Below are 15,614 nucleotides of genomic sequence, written 5' to 3' on the forward strand. Positions count from 1 at the left end.
CGTTCCAAAGCTGTCCCTTAACTGGGTGGGTAAAACTTTAGTATGCCATGGATAGTGTTCCTGGCACTATGCCACAGCCGTTTGTAAAACTTTTCGGCCAAACACGGCCGGTTGAGAAGCGTAAACATTTAACTTATAGAACTTAATAAAGGTATTTGGTGAGACCCAAGTGGCTGCTCGGCAGATCTGGTCTGCTGTGGCCAAGTTCTGCAGTGCCCATGAGGTACTCTGTGCCCGTGTAGAGTGGGCTTTCACTGCGGTCTGGGTACGTTTCTGCGGTCGTATGCTGTATGGATAGTTTCAACTAGCCAACGGGCTATAGTTCTTTTAGATACAGCTTTACCCTTGTGTGTAGTGGCATAAGATATTAGGAGGCTTTCTGACTGTCTGTAGTCTGCCGATCTCCTTAAGTAAATCCGGAGTGCCCGGACCACGTCCAATTTATGAAGCAGTCTCTCTCTCTCGTTGGACGGTTTTGGACAGAAGGAAGGTAAAATTATGTCTTGGTTCATATGACGTTCTGTTACTACCTTTGGTAGGAATCCTGGTGCAGTCCTGAGTACTGCCTTGTCATGGTGAAGTGTGAGCCATGGTTCTTTGCTGGAGAGTGCCGCCATCTTGGACACCCGTTTTGCAGATGTAATCGCTATTAGAAAGGTCACTTTAAGTGACAACCACTTGAGCTCACACAATGCTAGAGGTTCAAATGATGGTTGTTGTAGTGCGGATAGGACCAATGGTAAGTCCCATGTTGCTAGGGGTTCTCTAAGGGGTGGACGGGTTCTAGTTACACCTCTGACAAACTGTTGGATCATAGGGTCTTCGGCCCATTTAAAATGGGTCAGTGCTGTGACTGCCGAAATTTGGGTTTTTAGAGTGCATAAGCTCAGTCCCTTCTGAAACCCATCCGTTAGAAATTCAACCACCTGGACTGTGGAAATATCTTTCCAGTGAATGTCTTTCTGTCTGCACCAGTGTAAGAGGGTTCTCCAGACCCTATGGTATGTCTTGTCGGTCGATGGCTTGCGGGCTCGCAAGATGATGTTTATGGCGTTCTGTGAAAATCCTTGTTGCTGCCACCACTCGGTTTCAAGAGCCAGGCAGTTAAGCGGAGCATCTGTAAGTTGGGATGCTTTATTGGCCCTTGAGTTAAGAGGTCGGTTCGTGGAGGTAGACGCCAGGGCCTAGCAATTGACAAGTTGATGAGATCTGAGTACCAAACTCTGTTCAGCCAGTCCGGGGCTATAAGTATTGTGACTGTGTTGGATTGTCTCAGTTTCTTGATTACCCTGGGTAGGATGGCTAGCGGTGGGAATGCATATACCATCCTGAAATCCCATGGTATGACTAGTGCGTCCACAAACGCCGCTCTCGGGTCTTTTGTTCTGGCGCAATAAAGTGGGAGCTTTGTGTTGTGTCTTGAGGCCAGTATGTCTATCTCCGGTGTCCCCCACCTGTGAATTAGTTGTTGGAAGATCTCCTCGTTGAGGGACCATTCCCTGTGGTCGATGGTTGTCCTGCTCAGATAGTCCGCTTCCCAATTCAATACTACTGGAATGAAGACTGCTGAGATGCACGGTACTGTGCGTTCTGCCCAGGTGAGTATTCTGGAGGCCTCCTGCATAGCCAGTCTGCTGTGGGTGCCCCCTTGTTTGTTGACGTAAGCTACTGCAGTTGCATTGTCGGATTGTACTCGGACTGCCTGAGCTTGTAGGACTGTTGACCAGTTCTCTAGTGCTAGAGCGATTGCTCGAAGTTCTAGCACATTGATTGGTAATTGGCTTTCCTCTCTGGACCAGGTTCCCTGAAGTGTGAGGTTTTTGTATACCGCCCCCCATCCTCTGAGGCTGGCATCGGTGGTTACAACTTCCCAGGTCGTGGTTGCCCAACTCCTTCCTTGTTGAAGGTTGTCGACCATCATCCACCAGAGAAGACTGGTTCTGGTTGTCTGAGTGATAGGTATCACTTGTTGTTGGTTCTGGTGGTTCTTGTTCCAGCACCTCAGGAAGTTGAGCTGTAGTGGTCTGAGGTGAAATTTGGCGAATGGTATTGCCTCCAGGGTTGATACCATTAATCCCAGGAGGTGTAAGCAATCCTCTGCTGAGGTCCTTTCTTTGGTCAGAAAGGATCGCGTTGTCGAGACTAATGTATCGACTTTGTCTTGGGTTAGGAAGACCCTCTGTGTCTTGGAGTTGAAAATCAGGCCCAGGAATTGTCTGGGATGGCGTCAGGGAGCTTTTGCGGTAATTTATCAACCAGCCATGTTGTGTTAGGACTTGAAGACACAGGCTGGTGTCCTTTACTGCTTGTTGTACCGTGGGTGCTTTTATTAAAAGGTCGTCCAGATATGGTATGATGTGCACTCCCAGGGTTCTCAGGTATGCCACTATTGGTGCAAGCACTTTGGTAAAAATTTGCGGTGTAGTACATAGCCCAAAGGGTAGTGCTGTGAATTGGTAGTGTGCGTTGCTGATTGCGAATCTGAGGTATTTGCGCGAAGCTGGGTAGACTGGTATAGGTAGGCAGGCGTCTTGTAGATCTATTGTTGTCATGAAGATCTCTGGTTCCATAGCGGCTACTACTGATCGTACAGATTCCATTTTGAATCTTTGGTTGAGGACCATTGGGTTTAATGGTTTCAAGTTGAGGCCAGGTCTGAAGGATCCCTCCTTCTTTCGTACCAGGAACAGATTGGAGTAGAAACCTCTGTATTTGTGGTGTTCTGGGACCCTTTCTACTACTCCTGAGAGTAGTAGGGTATTTACCGCTTGTTGAAGTAAGTGTTGTTTGTGCGGTGCAGTGGATGATGGGAGAAACCTTCCATGTGGAAGCTGTGGCGTGAAAGGGATTCTGTAGCCTTGGCTGATTATGGTTAGTACCCACTTGTCCGTAACGTGTGTTTCCCATGTCCCCAGGAATTGTTGTAATCTGCCCCCGACATGTTGTGCCCCTTGTTGCCTGGTTGAGTCAGGCTGAGTTGGGCTTGTTAGCATTTGGTTTCTTGGTATTGCTGCGGGCGTGCTGCTGCCATGTGGGTCTGCCATGTCTTGCTCCCTGATCAGCTGGGGAGTTTCTAAAGCCTGAACGAAAGGGGCGAAATGGTCTTGATTGTGAGTTCCATCCTCTCCTCCCGGAGTATCTGTTAGAGGAGTCAAATTTTTGTTTCTTGCCGGTGGGTAGAAAAGTGCTTTTCCCTCCGGTGACGTCTGATATGATTTGTTTCAAGTCAGGTCCGAATAAGGACTCTCCTGTAAATTTCAGTGATAGTAACCTCATCTTAGAAGCAGTGTCTCCTGTCCAATGCCTTAACCACAGGGCTCGGCGAGCCACCACTGCGTTGGAAGTTGCTTTGGCTGCTAATCTGGTGATTTCTAAGGCGGATTCTGCTAGAAATGACAAGGTGGTGGATAGTTTGTCCACTTCCAGCTGTAGTTGTTGTTTAGATGCTGGTGGATGGCGTGCTAACTCCAAGGCCCAATGTCTGGCTGTTCGGGCTAAGCCTGCTGATGCTACTGCGGGTCTGAGGATCGCTGCTGCTTGTGTATAAGAGCGTTTTAGAATGGATTCCATCCTGCGGTCGAATGGGTCTTTAAATGCCGCTTCCTCGGCTGGTATGGCAGTTTGCCTAGATAGCCTGGCTACTGCGGAATCAACCTTAGGTGCTCTATCCCACTTCTTTTGGTGTTCCTCTGGCACAGGGTATGTTTTGAAAAATCTTTGTGTGAGTGCGATTCGGCGCTCAGGTTGGGCCCACTCTGCCTCAATTGCCTGTGTGAGTGAATTGAATACCGGGAAGGCTAGTTTGGACTTTTTTTGAACTCCCAAAAGTTTATCAGCCCTAGATAAGGGTACCGTCTCATCCTTAATCTCTAGTGTCTGCATCATCTCCCTTAGTAACTTTTTTGAGGTTTCTGGGGAGGCAGAGGCTGTTCCCTCTTCGTCAGAGTCTGACTCTGACAGGGGTTGTGAATGTGTTGAAAAATCCGAATTCTGACTGAGTAATTCGTCTGCCTCTGAGTCTGAAGCTAGGCCCTCTTCTGATTCTGAGGAGGAAGGTAAGGTGACTGTGGCCTTGCGCTTCCTATTATCTCGGGCTTTAGTCTGCCCCCCTGAGGTTGTGGTGGTTGTACTGTGTTCATGATCCACTGCAGGAATTCCCCAAACTGGGCTGGTACTTGGTTAGTATGGGCCAGCGGATTATCATCCCAGGGCATGGGTATAGGTGCCTCTGTTATAGGTGGCTGGTCAGTGGTTGGGGCTGGAGTTGGTAATGGGGAGCTAGCCTGAGGGTGGCTCAGCTACAGAAGGAGTCTGTGAGGCAGGTTTGCAGTCAGAACAGTAGTTTCTCTCTGATTTTCTCAGGGCATGCTTACATACCTTGCATTTAGGTAGTTTATCTGGTTTCTTCTGCTTTTTTGCTGACTGTATGACCTCTCTGAGGTCCTTGAGCGAGTCTGCTTTTTCCATGTTATTTTATATGAACGCTTATAGGTGGAGTATGCACTAATATGTGCTGTAATATCAGCGTGCTCCTTAATGTGGCACAGAGGGGAGCTGCAGCTTCTTACTTATAACAGCGCTGCTGTTTGAGAGCGCTCCTGTAATGGCGTGCTGTGTCCGTGTTACAGGGGGCGCCTAGTGTGACGTCATCGCGCCGGACGTTTTGGCGCGAGTTCCCAGGCGCGCGCTCACGTACGGCGTGAATCCCCAGGGGCGCGCTCACGTACGGCGCCAATCCCCAGGGGTGCGCTCACGTACGACGCGCATTTCTAGTACCCGGAAGTGCGCTTGAGTGGCGCTCATACTGTGAGCGGGGCTTTCTCCCGCATTTGTCAGGTAGGGCTTGTTATGCCTTTATGGGTGCCTCCCCCCTTAGTAAACTTACCTCTCCGTTGGGTCTGCTCTAGAGACAGCTCTGCGTGTCCCATTGAGCTAAGTGTGGACCGGTTGTTGTGGTCCTGTGTTGAGGGTTACACTTTTGGGCAGCTCTGCGTACCCTGTGTATTCCCCATTGCATTTCTGCCAGCACTTATAGGGGTAGCTCTGCGTACCCAAGTGCAAGATTTGATATCTGGCAGCACTTGTATGGACAGCTCTGTGTGTCCCAGTGCCCATTATGTGATGTTAATCCTCACTTGTAGTGGCAGCTCTGCGTGCCCAAGTGTTCAGTCATCCCACTAGAACAGCTATGTGTCTTAGTAATTCCTTAGTATATTAGTATTAACATAAGTATAAGGTAAAAAATAAATAAATAAATAAATAAAAGAATGGATATAGGTAACTGTCCTACACCTCCGAGGCAGGACAAAGAACTGAGGAGTGAGGGTGGAGACGAGCCTTATATACAGTGGGAGGGACCAGGAGTCACTAAGTTCAATTCTCTGTCCTGCCTCCAGAGGTGATCACAGACAAAACCCCTAACGTCTGCACTGACAGGAGGGCTGCTAGAGAAATAATGTTGGAAAGAGCCTCAAAAAGAATGACTCTTCTGAAGAATAATCTGGATCATTGTGCAGGTACTGTTTAAAGTGTGGCGTTAGCGGGGTGATTTTTTTGGGGTGGGACATGGAGATGCGTTGCAGTTTTTCTCTGCAAAGGACCCAAGGACCTAGACTTAATGCTGAAAATATCCCCAATGAAACAGACTCCGCTTAGTTAAATATTGATTCTCAGGAATGTTTGTGCATTTGTATAAAATGCTATGTATTCATAATGGAGGAATAGTCAAGAGCATACAGGGGCGGTGTCAGCGGGGGGGGCCTGTGTGCCCGGCATTATTGCCTTACTCATAGGTCCCCCCTTGGTCTTGTACTTATTTCTAGGCATATACTAGATTTGAAGTACAGGAACCAGCTGACATTGTATGCTTTAATTTTGATGCTGCTCTTTTTGAAATTGAATTCACTCCTCCCATTTTAGGCTGCATATGATCTGCTCAGTTGGCCATGTAGTATAGGGATTGTCATGTCTACTTTAGTGGTTGTATGTATATATTCATGTAAGTAAAACTCTTAGATTATCTTGTAATTTGAAGTACAAGATAATCTATTGGGTGCTTCAGTTTCTATGCAGGTACTGGCGATAGGGTAATGTTTTTGGGTGACGGTTGTGTGGTTAAAGATTGAGATGCGTTGCACTTTTGTTACACAAAGGACTCTATGACCCTTTGTTTCCCCCAGTTTGCTCTTGATTTGCAGAGCAAACCTGTGCCCTGCAGATCAGGATGACAGTTATTTCTGTTGGAATGAGAAATCAGGAGGATGGATCTCTGATGCTGAGAGATTATTACACTAAAGCAGAGAGCAGCAAATACAGTGATATTAGCAAGTAGGTAAGATGATATTATGTCATTGTTCCATAGGATTTCAATCTTTTGCAGGTCAAATTTATTTAAAATCAATTCTACTTATGTGATGTGAGTCTTCCCATGGTGTGAGCACCTAACAGTCCCTGTAAGGTTTCTTGGCTTGTGAAGTTGTAATATTTCTGAGTGTAGGGTTAAAATCAACATAGTACCATAGTATTATACACCCCCTATTGCTGAGATAGTCTTGAGATGTTAAGTGATGGGCCTGTTTTAGTTCCAATAAGTCTAGGTTTGATTGCATGATGTTTAAATATTTGGGTTATTGAAATGCTTGTCTTTTTGCCTTGTATAGCCTATAATGTGTGTATGGACTAATTCATGCTCCATCGAAGATTAGCCAAGAGCATACAGGGGCGGTGTCAGCGGGGGGGCCTGTGTGGCTGGCACTATTGCCTCGCACATAGGTTCACCCCCTTGGTCTTGTACTTATTTTAGGCATATACTAGAGTTAAAGTACAGGAACAAGCTGACATTGTATGCTTTAATTTTGATGCTGCTGTTTTTGAAATTCAATTCAGTCCTCCCATTTTAGGCTAAAAATTATGGAAGCAGCTGCAGCGCCTTGTTTGACCTTGTGGACAAGGCTGCATACGTGCCGCTCCGTTGGCCATGTAGTATAGTGTTTGTCATGTCTACTTTTGTGGTTGTATGTATATATTTATATATTTCAAAGTATTAGAAGTCTGAGTTATATTCATGTTAACTTTTTTAAGGTCTATGAGGTAGTCAAACACTGCTCTGACTAAGATTATGGATCTTTGGAAGCTCTGCGGGTGGTTTGCTACCTGTGTATTTACTGGGAGTGCGTGACGGTAGTGGGGTGATTTTTAGGGGGTTGGACATGGAGAGGCGTGGCACTTTTGCTCTGCAAAAGGACACATAGACCTGAACTTAATGCTAGAAATACCCCCAATGAAATGGACTTCTTTGCATTAAGCTTTGCATTAAGGTTTAGCTTCTGAGGAATTATTCTTCATATGTATAAAATTCTATGCAGTAATAATTGACCTTTAGCCATTTAAAGTCTAGAATGTGTATGGACTGCTGCACTGTCCAAAGAAAATTAGCCAAGAGCATACAGGGGCGGTGAGGGGCGGTGTTAGCGGGGGGGCCTGTGTGCCCGGCATTATTGCCTTGCTCATAGGTCCCCCCTTGGTCTTGTACTTATTTCTAAGCATATACTAGATTTGAAGTACAGGAACCAGCTGACATTGTATGCTTTAATTTTGATGCTGCTCTTTTTTAAATTGAATTCAATCCTCCCATTTTAGGCTAAAAAATATGGGAGCAGCTGCAGCACTTTGATTGACCCTGAGGGTAGTACTACCTATGTGCTGTTAAACTGGCCATGTAGCATAGTGTTTGCCATACAGTATCTACTTTTGTGGTTGTTTGTATATATTCATAACGTTATTTAAAGTCTGTGTTATTTTCATATTAAATCTTATGAAGTCTATGGGGTAGTCCCATTAGGGGGGCTGAAGAACGACTACAAGAAGTAGGACTACTGTTAATACTCTGAATTTTGGAAGTTATGGGGGGGTGGGTTCCATTATCTGTGCAGGTACTGTGCGAGAGCGTGACGGTAGTGGGTGACTTCTCTGGGGTTGGACATGCAGATGGATGCCACATTTGCGTAGTAAAGTTCCCTTGGACCTTGACATAATATTCGAAACAGCCTCAAGAAGAAGCACTCCTCTGATGAATAATCTGGATCTTTGGAATTTCTTTGGGGGGGTGGTCTCAGTACCTGTGCAGGTAATGGGCGAGAGCGTGACGGTAGTGGGTGACTTTTCCAGATTTGGACATGGATGCCACATTTGATCCTTAAAGGACCCTTGGACCTGGATGTAATGTTGGAAGGAGCCTAAAGAAGAAGTACCACTGTTAATACTCTGGATTTTGGAAGTTATAGGGGGGGTGGGTTCCATTATCTGTGCAGGTACTGTGCGAGAGCGTGACGGTAGTGGGTGACTTCTCTGGGGTTGGACATGAAGATGGATGCCACATTTGCATCGTGAAGGTCTCTTGGACCTTGACATAATATTGGAAACAGGCTCAAGAAGAAGCATTCCTCTGATGAATAATCTGGATCTTTGGAATTTCTTTGGGGGGGTGGTCTCAGTACCTGTGCAGGTAATGGCGAGAGCGTGATGGTAGTGGGTGACTTTTCTGGATTTGGACATGGATATGGATGCCACATTTGATCCTTAAAAGACCCTTGGACCTGGATGTAATGTTGGAAAGAGCCTCAAAAAGAATGACTGTTTTGAAGAATAATCTGGATCATTGTGCAGGTACTGTTTAAAGTGTGGCGTTAGCGGGGTGATTATTTTGGGGTGGGACATGGAGATGCGTTGCAGTTTTTCTCTGCAAAAGACCCAAGGACCTAGACTTAATGCTGAAAATATCCCCAATGAAACAGACTCCTCTTAGTTAAATATCGATTCTCAGGAATGTTTGTGCATTTGTATAAAATGCTATGTATTCATAACTGACTTTTTGCCTTTTATGGCCTATAATGTGTAGGGACTGCTACACTGTCAATGGAGGATTAGCCAAGAGCATACAGGGGCGGTGAGGGGCGGTGTCAGCGGGGGGCCTGTGGGCCTGGCACTATTGCCTCGCACATAGGTTCCCCCCCTTTGGTCTTGTACTTATTTCTAGGCATATCCTAGAGGTAAAGTACAGGAACCAGCTGACATTGTATGCTTTAATTTTGATGCTGCTGTTTTTGAAATTTAATTCAGTCCTCCCATTTTAGGCTAAAAATTATGGAAGCAGCTGCAGCACCTTGTTTGACCTTGTGGACAAGGCTGCATACGTGCCGCTCCGTTGCCCATGTAGTATAGTGTTTGTCATGTCTACTTTTGTGGTTGTATGTATATATTTATATATTTCAAAGTATTAGAAGTCTGAGTTATATTCATGTTAACTTTTTTAAGGTCTATGGGGTAGTCAAACACTGCTCTGACTAAGATTATGGATCTTTGGAAACTCTGCGGGGTGGTTCGGTACCTGTGTATTTACTGGGAGTGCGTGACGGTAGTGGGGTGATTTTTGGGGGGTTGGACATGGAGATGCGTGGCACTTTTGCTCTGCAAAAGGACACATAGACCTGAACTTAATGCTAGAAATACCCCCAATGAAATGGACTTCTTTGCATTAAGGTTTAGCTTTTGAGGAAATTTTCTTCATGTGTATAAAATGCTATGCAGTAATAATTGACCTTTTGCCTTTTAAAGTCTAGAATGTGTATGAACTGCTGCACTGTCCAAAGAAAATTAGCCAAGAGCATACAGGGGCGTTGAGGGGCGGTGTCAGCGGGGGGGCCTGTGTGCCCGGCATTATTGCCTTGCTCATAGGTCCCCCCTTGGTCTTGTACTTATTTCTAGGCATATACTAGATTTGAAGTACACGAACCAGCTGACATTGTATGCTTTAATTTTGATGCTGCTGTTTTTTTTAAATTGAATTCAATCCTCCCATTTTAGGCTAAATATGATTTGCTCAGTTGGCCATGTAGTATAGTTATTGTCATGTCTACTTTAGTGGTTGTATGTATATATTCATGTAAGTAAAACTCTTAGATTATCTTGTAATTTTAAGTATAAAATAATCTATGGGGTGCTTCAGTTTCTATGCAGGTAGTGGCGAGAGGGTTATGTTTTTGGGTGATGGTTGTGTGGTTAAAGATTGAGATGCGTTGCACTATTGTTATGCAAAGGACTCTATGACCCTTTGATTCCCCCAGTTTGCTCTTGATTTGCAGAGCAAACCTGTGCCCTGCAGATCAGGATGACAGTTATTTCTGTTGGAATGAGAAATCAGGAGGATGGATCACTGGTGCTGAGAGTTTATTACAATAAAGCAGAGAGCAGCAAATACAGCGACATTAGCAAGTAGGTAAGATGATATTATATCATAGTTCCATAGGATTTCAATCTTTTGCAGGTCAAATTTATTTAAAATCAATTCTACTTACGTGATGTGAGTCTTCCCATGGTGTGAGCACCTAACAGTCCCTGTAAGGTTTCTTGGCTTGTGAAGTTGTAATATTTCTGAGAGTAGGGTTAAAATAAACATAGTACCATAGTATTATACAGCCCCTATTGCTGAGATAGTCTTGAGATGTTAAGTGATGCGCCTGTTTTAGTTCCAATAAGTCTAGTTGTGATTGCATGATGTTTAAATATTTCGGTTAATGAAATGCTTGTCTTTTTGCCTTGTATAGCCTATAATGTGTGTATGGACTAATTCATGCTCTATCGAAGAATAGCCAAGAACATACAGGGGCAGTGAGGGGCGGTGTCAGCGGGGGGCCTGTGGGCCCGGCACTATTGCCTCGCACATAGTTTTCCCCCCTTTGGTCTTATACTTATTTCTAGGCATGTCCTAGAGCTAAAGTACAGGAACCAGCTGACATTGTATGCTTTAATTTTGATGCTGCTGTTTTTGAAATTTAATTCAGTCCTCCCATTTTAGGCTAAAAATTATGGAAGCAGCTGCAGCGCCTTGTTTGACCTTGTGGACAAGGCTGCATACGTGCCGCTCCGTTGGCCATGTAGTATAGTGTTTGTCATGTCTACTTTTGTGGTTGTATGTATATATTTATATATTTCAAAGTATTAGAAGTCTGAGTTATATTCATGTTAACTTTTTTAAGGTCTATGGGGTAGTCAAACACTGCTCTGACTAAGATTATGGATCTTTGGAAGCTCTGCGGGGTGGTTTGGTACCTGTGTATTTACTGGGAGTGTGTGACGGTAGTGGGGTGATTTTTGGGGGGTTGGACATGGAGATGCGTGGCACTTTTGCTCTACAAAAGGACACATAGACCTGAACTTAATGCTAGAAATACCCCCAATGAAATGGACTTCTTTGCATTAAGGTTAAGCTTCTGAGGAAATTTTCTTCATATGTAAAAAATGCTATGCAGTAATAATTGACGTTTTGCCTTTTAAAGTCTAGACTGTGTATGGACTGCTGCACTGTCCAAAGAAAATTAGCCAAGAGCATACAGGGGCGGTGAGGGGCGGTGTCAGCGGGGGGGGCCTGTGTGCCCGGCATTATTGCCTTGCTCATAGGTCCTCCCTTGGTCTTGTACTTATTTCTAGGCACATACTAGATTTGAAGTACAGGAACCAGCTGACATTGTATGCTTTAATTTTGATGCTGCTCTTTTTTAAATTGAATTCAATCCTCCCATTTTAGGCTAAAAAATATGGGAGCAGCTGCAGCACCTTTTTTGACCCTGAGGATAGTACTACCTATGTGCTATTCAACTGGACATGTAGCATAGTGTTTGCCATACAGTATCTACTTTTGTGGTTGTTTGTATATATTCATAACGGTATTTAAAGTCTGTGTTATTTTCATATTAAATCTTATGAAGTCTATGGGGTAATCCCATTAGGGGGGCTGAAGAACGACTACAAGAAATAGGACTACTGTTAATACTCTGGATTTTGGAAGTTATGGGGGGGTGGGTTCCATTATCTGTGCAGGTACTGTGCGAGAGCGTGACGGTAGTGGGTGACTTCTCTGGGGTTGGACATGAAGATGGATGCTACATTTGCGTCGTGAAGGTCTCTTGGACCTTGACATAATATTGGAAACAGCCTCAAGAAGAAGCACTCCTCTGATGAATAATCTGGATCTTTGGAATTTCTTTGGGGGGTGGTCTCAGTACCTGTGCAGGTAATGGCGAGAGCGTGACGGTAGTGGGTGACTTTTCCGGATTTGGACATGGAAATGTATGCCACATTTGATCCTTAAAGGACCCTTGGACCTGGATGTAATGATGGAAGGAGCCTCAAGAAGAAGTACCACTGTTAATACTCTGGATTTTGGAAGTTATGGGGGGGTGGGTTCCATTATCTGTGCAGGTACTGTGCGAGAGCGTGACGGTAGTGGGTGACTTCTCTGGGGTTGGACATGCAGATGGATGCCACATTTGCGTCGTGAAGGTCTCTTGGACCTTGACATAATATTGGAAACAGCCTCAAGAAGAAGCACTCCTCTGATGAATAATCTGGATCTTTGGAATTTCTTTGGGGGGGTGGTCTCAGTACCTGTGCAGGTAATGGCGAGAGCGTGACGGTAGTGGGTGACTTTTCCGGATTTGGACATGGATGCCACATTTGATCCTGAAAGGACCCTTGGACCTGGATGTAATGTTGGAAGGAGCCTCATGATGAAGGACTACTGTTAATACTCTGGATTTTGGAAGTTATGGGGGGGTGGGTTCCATTATCTGTGCAGGTACTGTGCGAGAGCGTGACGGTAGTGGGTGACTTCTCTGGGGTTGGACATGCAGATGGATGCCACATTTGCGTCGTAAAGGTCACTTGGACCTTGACATAATATTGGAAACAGCCTCAAGAAGAAGCACTCCTCTGATGAATAATCTGGATCTTTGGAATTTCTTTGGGGGGTGGTCTCAGTACCTGTGCAGGTAATGGCGACAGCGTGACGGTAGTGGGTGACTTTTCCGGATTTGGACATGGATGCCACATTTGATCCTTAAAGGACCCTTGGACCTGGATGTAATGTTGGAAGGAGCCTCATGATGAAGGACTACTGTTAATACTCTGGATTTTGGAAGTTATGGGGGAGTGGGTTCCATTATCTGTGCAGGTACTGTGCGAGAGCGTGACGGTAGTGGGTGACTTCTCTGGGGTTGGACATGCAGATGGATGCCACATTTGCGTCGTAAAGGTCCCTTGGACCTTGACATAATATTGGAAACAGCCTCAAGAAGAAGCACTCCTCTGATGAATAATCTGGATCTTTGGAATTTCTTTGGGGGGGGTGGTCTCAGTACCTGTGCAGGTAATGGCGAGAGCGTGACGGTAGTGGGTGACTTTTCCAGATTTGGACATGTATGCCACATTTGATCCTTAAAGGACCCTTGGACCTGGATGTAATGTTGGAAGGAGCCTCAAGAAGAAGTACCACTGTTAATACTCTGGATTTTGGAAGTTATGGGGGGGTGGGTTCCATTATCTGTGCAGGTACTGTGCGAGAGCATGACGGTAGTGGGTGACTTCTCTGGGGTTGGACATGCAGATGGATGCCACATTTGCGTCGTAAAGGTCCCTTGGACCTTGACATAATATTGGAAACAGCCTCAAGAAGAAGCACTCCTCTGATGAATAATCTGGATCTTTGGAATTTCTTTGGGGGGGTGGTCTCAGTACCTGTGCAGGTAATGGCGAGAGCGTGACGGTAGTGGGTGACTTTTCCGGATTTGGACATGGATGCCACATTTGATCCTTAAAGGACCCTTGGACCTGGATGTAATGTTGGAAGGAGCCTCATGATGAAGGACTACTGTTAATACTCTGGATTTTGGAAGTTATGGGGGGGTGGGTTCCATTATCTGTGCAGGTACTGTGCGAGAGCGTGACGGCAGTGGGTGACTTCTCTGGGGTTGGACATGCAGATGGATGCCACATTTGCGTCGTAAAGGTCCCTTGGACCTTGACATAATATTGGAAACAGCCTCAAGAAGAAGCATTCCTCTGATGAATAATCTGGATCTTTGGAATTTCTTTGGGGGGGTGGTCTCAGTACCTGTGCAGGTAATGGCGAGAGCGTGACGGTAGTGGGTGACTTTTCCAGATTTGGACATGTATGCCACATTTGATCCTTAAAGGACCCTTGGACCTAGATGTAATGTTGGAAGGAGCCTCAAGAAGAAGTACCACTGTTAATACTCTGGATTTTGGAAGTTATGGGGGGGTGGGTTCCATTATCTGTGCAGGTACTGTGCGAGAGCGTGACGGTAGTGGGTGACTTCTCTGGGGTTGGACATGCAGATGGATGCCACATTTGTGTCGTAAAGGTCCCTTGGACCTTGACATAATATTGGAAACAGCCTCAAGAAGAAGCACTCCTCTGATGAATAATCTGTATCTTTGGAATTTCTTTGGGGGGTGGTCTCAGTACCTGTGCAGTTAATGGCGAGAGCGTGACGGTAGTGGGTGACTTTTCCAGATTTGGACATGTATGCCACATTTGATCCTTAAAGGACCCTTGGACCTGGATGTAATGATGGAAGGAGCCTCAAGAAGAAGTACCACTGTTAATACTATGGATTTTGGAAGTTATGGGGGGGTGGGTTCCATTATCTGTGCAGGTACTGTGCGAGAGCGTGACGGTAGTGGGTGACTTCTCTGGGGTTGGACATGCAGATGGATGCCACATTTGCGTCGTTAAGGTCCCTTGGACCTTGACATAATATTGGAAATAGCCTCAAGAAGAAGCACTCCTCTAATGAATAATCTGGATCTTTGGAATTTCTTTGGGGGGTGGTCTCAGTACCTGTGCAGGTAATGGCGAGAGCGTGACGGTGGTGGGTGACTTTTCCAGATTTGGACATGTATGCCACATTTGATCCTTAAAGGACCCTTGGACCTGGATGTAATGATGGAAGGAGCCTCAAGAAGAAGTACCACTGTTAATACTCTGGATTTTGGAAGTTATGGGGGGGTGGGTTCCATTATCTGTGCAGGTACTGTGCGAGAGCGTGACGGTAGTGGGTGACTTTTCCGGATTTGGACATGGATGCCACATTTGATCCTTAAAGGACCCTTGGACCTGGATGTAATGTTGGAAGGAGCCTCATGATGAAGGACTACTGTTAATACTCTGGATTTTGGAAGTTATGGGGGGGTGGGTTCCATTATCTGTGCAGGTACTGTGCGAGAGCGTGACGGCAGTGGGTGACTTCTCTGGGGTTGGACATGCAGATGGATGCCACATTTGCGTCGTAAAGGTCCCTTGGACCTTGACATAATATTGGAAACAGCCTCAAGAAGAAGCATTCCTCTGATGAATAATCTGGATCTTTGGAATTTCTTTGGGGGGTGGTCTCAGTACCTGTGCAGGTAATGGCGAGAGCGTGACGGTAGTGGGTGACTTTTCCAGATTTGGACATGTATGCCACATTTGATCCTTAAAGGACCCTTGGACCTAGATGTAATGTTGGAAGGAGCCTCAAGAAGAAGTACCACTGTTAATACTCTGGATTTTGGAAGTTATGGGGGGGTGGGTTCCATTATCTGTGCAGGTACTGTGCGAGAGCGTGACGGTAGTGGGTGACTTCTCTGGGGTTGGACATGCAGATGGATGCCACATTTGTGTCGTAAAGGTCCCTTGGACCTTGACATAATATTGGAAACAGCCTCAAGAAGAAGCACTCCTCTGATGAATAATCTGTATCTTTGGAATTTCTTTGGGG

This window comes from Xenopus tropicalis, chromosome 6 (assembly GCF_000004195.4).
Source record: "Xenopus tropicalis strain Nigerian chromosome 6, UCB_Xtro_10.0, whole genome shotgun sequence".
Taxonomy (NCBI): domain Eukaryota; kingdom Metazoa; phylum Chordata; class Amphibia; order Anura; family Pipidae; genus Xenopus; species Xenopus tropicalis.